We start from the raw sequence: 6,380 nt of genomic DNA, 5'->3' as shown, positions 1-6,380 counted from the left end.
ACTGCCCGCCCAATGGGTAAATTAAGGTTAAGTGGTTTGAAGCAAAGGAAAAAGAGAGGTGGGCGATGTCGAGGACAGCGGGCAGCAAGCTGCGCAAGGGAAAGTGGGCCCGTGCTCACTAGCGCGGGCTCGAATGAGCTCGACGAGGAGACGATTTCGTCTCAGCAGGCCTAGGCGCCTTCATTTGCGCCAACAAGCACCAATTTGGTGCAGTTGAGAAACCGCCACTGCCACGTCATAGAGAGGCTACCCATTAGCGACATCGCTAATGGCTAGGGCTTTTTTAGCAAGGCAAAAAGCCCATGCAACCTATAAAGGAAAAGGGGGCTCTCTTGAGCTCTCTCTCGTGTTCTTTTTTTAGTTTTGTCTTCCCTTCTCATTGAGCTCTCTCTCCGAAGAGAAAAAGCCAGAGCTCTTAAGCAAGCCAGAGCTCGAATTATCACAGCTTAAGCCATATTCCTAAGCTCTCTACGCCTAATCTCATAAGCCATGCTTAACCCAAATCTCATAAGCCAGGCCTAAGCCTAATCTCATAAGCCAAGCCTAATCTCTCATTAGCCAAGCCAAAGCTCTCGATTTCACTCAGCCATCTTTAGCCTTGTTAACCATAATCTCTAAATCTCCTTAATCGAAACCGCTTGACCATCAATAGCCTTGATAATCCAAAGCTCTCGAAGCTAAGCTTTCTAAACCGAAGCTAATCTCTAATCTCTAACCAAATCCTAATCTCGCTTAAGCCAAATTTTCCTAAGCTCTTAATCATAAGCTCTCTCATCGGAAGCTTAAGTAATCGAAGCCATCTTCTAAGCTAAGAGTCCATAATCTCCTTAATCTAAGCCGCCTAAGTCCATTCAAATCCGGGATTTAAGCCATAAATCTTAACCCAAATCAAATGGCCATTGGAAGTCGAAGTTCCTATGCCATAGCGGGAAGAAGCAGAAGGCAGTACAAGGCAGGTCATTATTGATTTTCTTGGTTAGCACTTGGATTAAGACAGGTTATACTTTGTAAGGAGCACAAACGCTTCCATTAACATTTGATTAAGCAGGGATACTGTTGAGTATTTGGTTTAAGGTTAACTATCTGTTTTAAGTTTTGTTCCCATTAATTGTGTCTACTGCAACTCTTTTCCTCGCACCTCTCACAGCCAAGGGCCCGGTGCCTTCCCGGCTCACCTTTCAAATACAAATCCCCCGACAACGGTTGGCTATGTGGCATGCACATTGAGGAGCAAAATGGTTTGGTTCAACACGGCTGATGATGGAACTTGGGATCACCATATTGCCATAGCAATCCTAGCTTTGAAAATAAAGAACTGGGTGTTGCCTGAAATGCCAGGGCTTATCACAGATTGTGTGATCTCTTTGGATGAGAGATACCTTTACTTTGTGAATTGGCTCCACGGAGATATCCGACAATACAATATTGAGGATTCAAAAAAGCCAGTACTTACAGGGCAGCTGTGGGTAGGTGGTGCCTTCCACCAAGGGATCAATGTATTCAAAATTGAGGAGGATGGAGGTCTCTCTCAAACCAGTCTTCCAACAGTGAAAGGAAATCCATTGCGAGCCCCCCCGCCAAATGATACAGCTCAGCCTTGATGGGAAGCACCTTTATGTGACCAACTCATTGTTCAATGCTTGGGACAAGCAGTTTTATCCTAAGCTTGTTGATCAAGGATTCCATATGTTGCAGATTGATTGTGACACAGAGAAGGGAGGCTTGTCCATCAATCATGACTTCTTTGTGGACTTTGGGAAGGAGCCAGAGGGGCCAGTTCTTGCGCAGGAGGTCTGTTACCCTGGTGGAGACTGCGCATCTGCCATCTTGGTGTGCTAATGGGAGGAGAAGCTACGATACAATTGGGCTGAAAAGGAATGGTGGCAGTCTGAAGATGGTTTGCCATCCAACACTGAGGATCAAATTCAAGAACGACCATGTGTATTGTGTCAGATGTATGCACTCTCGTGACCTAGACTGAACTTTTTGTGGCCTAGATTGGTTCACATGTATGCACTTTCGTGGCCTAGATTGATTCACATGTCTGCACTCTCGTGGCCTAGACTGAACTTTGAGAACATAAGAGGATGTGGGAGGAGAACAATTTTATTGTTTTCAAATGCTGCTGCTGAGCATGAATGCTCTAGCAGACGTGGGGGTTTGGCAAGCTATGTCAAGCGTTTTCTTGCGACAAATACTAGGATCTGTAATGCTTTGATGAAGGACATCCCGCTCTGTTAGGGCGAGGATGAATGTCATGGCGATTGTTTGTGCACACTTTTGCCAACTTCTCAACCTCCCTTTGATCCACATCATGAGATTTTTGTATGAGATAAGGGGTTTCCAACTGAGCACTGGTAGGGGCAGGGAAGCTATGTGCACAAGCCTAGGGGAAGCGAAATCTTGGGCCGGATCCTCACATGAGCATACATACACAGGGACCTTTTTCAGAGCATCTGTGATGCATGTGAAGAGGGGAAGGAGGGCACACCCACCTTGCTTAAAAAAGAAAGTAAAGAGGGCTGGTGAAAAAGGTCAAGGGGCAAGCCTGGAAGCAGTATGGGCATCTAGGAGATGGATATGCCCATGAGTAAGAGGGATATGTTGTCCACGTGTGGGAGAGGGCAGTGAAAGGCCATGTGAGCCTTGATTGAAGCACATGAATAGGGTGGCCAATGTCAACATGGTGACCGTGATTGAGCATAAGCAATAGAAACTAGAGGTTTGGGGCCTTTGGGTGAAGAGAAAATGGGTGGTATGCTCTGTTCATAGGAGCCATGCTGGGGCCGCTACCTGCAAGGGCAGATCATCACTGGTGCGAGCCATCAAGTCAATGTTGAGGGGCATCCAAGGAGGTGATGGACGTGTTGAGAAACGTCCATAGCTAGTAAGAGCATTTGTGGTGAGCCACGCTGGGGGCAGAGACAAGAGCTGCGCTTGGTGTGTGAAGGGTTGAGCACAACAAAAGAGAGGGGTGTGAGTGTTGAGCAGCTTGCAGATTTGGAGGGCAGGGAAAGAAGAGAAAGAATAGCAAGCTCGGAGGCCATTATCTGGCTGAGGCAGGTCAGTGTGCAAAGAATCAGTTGAGCCAATTAGCGGTGCAGGAGGGGAGTGTATGCACGACCGAGAGTAGTAAGGAGAGGCTAAGGAAAGCAGGATGAAAAGGAAAGGCTATGTGCTGCCATTAAAGCCAAGAGGGAGTAAAGATTTTGCCATAGTGAATAGGCCTGTTGGGCCGGAAGTCAAAAGGCTGCAGGGATGCAATCAGCTACTCAAGCAAGCTACGTGCATGTGTAGAGATTGAGAGCCCAACTTTGGCCATGGTAATGGGTTCTGGTGGTTGAGATTGAGACCTCTTGTTGTGGGGATTATGTACTTGACACGTGGAGTTGTTATGGCTGGTTATGCGTTTATGGCAAGTCCATGAGCTGCCTCTAGATCTACGAGCTTTGTATTTTGTTATTGAGCTGAGCTCGGAAAGCTATACAGCCAGGAAGTGTTTAGTGCTTGGCTTGGGGTCTCTTTGTTCTTGCATGAAGGTTGCAGGTGATTTGGTATATATGGGTTTGTGTTTCCTTGTTGAGCTTGAGGTTGGCACCTACTGTAATTTCCTCATGGCTTAGGGAAATCATTGATATTTTTGAAGGAGTTTGTAAGTGACAAGTGCAGGTGTTTAGAGACATAGGTTTAGTTTTCTCGAGCTGTAAGGGAGGCATAGCTATAGAGGTGTCTTGTCTTCACTTCACCTTGTCAACGGCTCCGTGACAAGGGTGGAGCCCCTCCCTTTCTCAACAAAAGATACACGCTATTGTGCAGCTCCGCTTCCATGATAGGAAAAACAACTAAAGGATGCATATTTAGTTTATTTGAGGATAAGTTTATTGAGCAGTGGTAAAGGCTTGATAACAAGCAAGATCAATGTTGATATGTATGCCAAATACGGTGCTTTGGAATTCCATGATTGATATGCATAACAAAATGATGTGGTTGGTAGAGCTTTGATCATTTTGTAAGTTAAATGTGGTACTCCAAACCAGCACACATAAAGTTCTTGATGAGCCTCCAGCTAAAAAGGTCGACTCTTGGAGGGCATTGATTGCGAGAAATGTCCAAAATGGCCATGGCAAGGAAGCTGTGGGCAATTTTAAGCAGATACAAATTGAAGGCCTCTCTCCAAATGCTATCACTGATACTTGCATCTTGAGTGCACGTGGTATTATACAAGATGATGATGTGGATAATCAAATCCACAATGATATTTGTTGGAATTAGGGTTGTAGGAAAACACACACAAGCTTGGAGATGACGAAGGAAGCTCAAGGCACACAATAGAGAGTGTATTACTTAGTGTGCAATGGAAAGATAGATAGCCCTAGAGTGATGGGCGTATATACAACGCACGGGGAAAAAAACCTCCTAAAGAGGGAAAAAATGCCCTAGCGACCCTAGTGCGTTCACACACATCACTACACATGAATATGGTAACAAATCCTCCCTGGAGTGATGCGGTGAACAACAGCTGGCACATGAGTAAAGGGAAGTGCCATGCTCTGAGGACATGATCAGTCCACAAAGGGGAGTAAGCCCAAATCTTTGCAGAAAGCTTTGAGCTTCTCACGAGACAATGCCTTTGTGAAAAGATCTGCAAGGTTGTCCTGTGTTGGCACATAAGCCAAGCTAATCTCTCCTGCTGAGAGCCTCTCCCTGACATAGTGGTAATGCACCTCAATGTGCTTTGTGCGAGCATGAAAAACTGGGTTCCTTGCAACTAATGCGCTCTGACTGTCAGTGTAGATAGTGTTGGCAGTGTCCTGTCCAACACCCAAATCAGCCCCATAAGGCACATGAGCCATACACACTCAACTGTAGTTGTGAAGACTGCCCTGTACTCAGTCTCACAACTAGAAGTGTCCATAGTAGGTTGCTTCTTGCTCAACCATGATATACATGAACTACCAAGCATGAAACAAAAACCACTTGTGGACACTCGCGTGTCAAAACAACCAGCCTAATCTGAGTCTGAAAAAGCAAGTAAGTTTGGCGGCAATGATCCCCCCTTGGGATAAAACAAGCCAAGATATAAAGTGCCACTAAGGTAGTGAAAAATCCTCTTAACAACCTACCAATGCTTAGACCCTGGGCTATGCATAAATCTGCTGACCTGTGAGACTACAAACTGAATATCTAGCCTCGTGTTGCATACATAAATGAGGCATCCAACATAAGTTTGGTAAAGAGTGACATTTGCAAGATCACTAGCATCACGAAGACTAAATTTTAAACCTATTTCCATCGGAGTGGCAATAGGTTTGCAATCCTCAAGTCCAAACTTACATAGCAATGTATCTATGTAACTTTTTTGACACAAGGCAATACCACCATCACATTGCTTAAACTGTATAACCCAAGTAATGATGCAACAGCCCCAAATCTTTCATCTTGAAAGTAGAATTCAAATCAGCCTTAGTTAGCAATATGTCTCTCATTTGGTCCAGTGATCAACAAATCATCTACATAAAGAACCACAATGAGAAGTACATCACCCTCATGCTTTACATACAATGTGCTTTCTATTGGACTGTTAAAAAAGCTTTGTTTGATCAAATGAATGTCAACCTTCTCATACCACGCATGAGGAGATTGCTTCAACCCATACAAAGCTTTGCTACATTTTCACACCTTATCCTCTTGTCCTTTCTTGACAAAACTGCGAGGTTGCATTACATAAACTTCCTCAAATATGTCACCATTCAAGAAAGTAGTAACAATGTCTGATTGATGTACATCCCAACCAAAATGAGCTGCCAATACACATAGAAAACTCACAGTATTCATACAACAAGTTGGAAAAAAAAGTATCTTCATAATCTATGCCTTTTTGCTGTGCATAACCTTTTGCAAAAAGTCGAGCCTTATGGCTATCGATCTCACCATCTGGCTTGTGTTTCAACTTGTAAACCCACTTCGTACCAATGGCATTTTTTTCAGGAGGCAAATCACATAAAGTCCATGTGTCATTTTCTTTAAGTGCATCATATTCTAATTGCATGGCAGCTGTCCAATTTTTTGAATTCTGTGCTTCATCAAAAGACAGAGGTTCCTCAACAGCATGTAAGCTAGACACAACCAAAGCATAACAATCTGGTGCATAAGATGCATAGCGAGAGCCTGAACAAGTATGACTAGACAAAGGTGCATCCAATTTACTGTCGTGCAATGTATGCATCAACCATTTTGGCATACTTCTAGCCTGCTCATTTTCAGTCCTTTCCTCATCAAGTACATCATGTACATCTACATCAGTAATAGGCTGATCTGTAACATTTTCAAAAACCCCATAGGCTGTACCTTTTTGCCTCATTGGAATTTACATTCGTACT

Source organism: Adiantum capillus-veneris, chromosome 5 (genome assembly GCF_014529385.1).
Source record: "Adiantum capillus-veneris isolate H3 chromosome 5, ASM1452938v2, whole genome shotgun sequence".
Lineage (NCBI taxonomy): Eukaryota > Viridiplantae > Streptophyta > Polypodiopsida > Polypodiales > Pteridaceae > Adiantum > Adiantum capillus-veneris.
Note: the sequence above shows the minus strand (reverse complement) of the source record.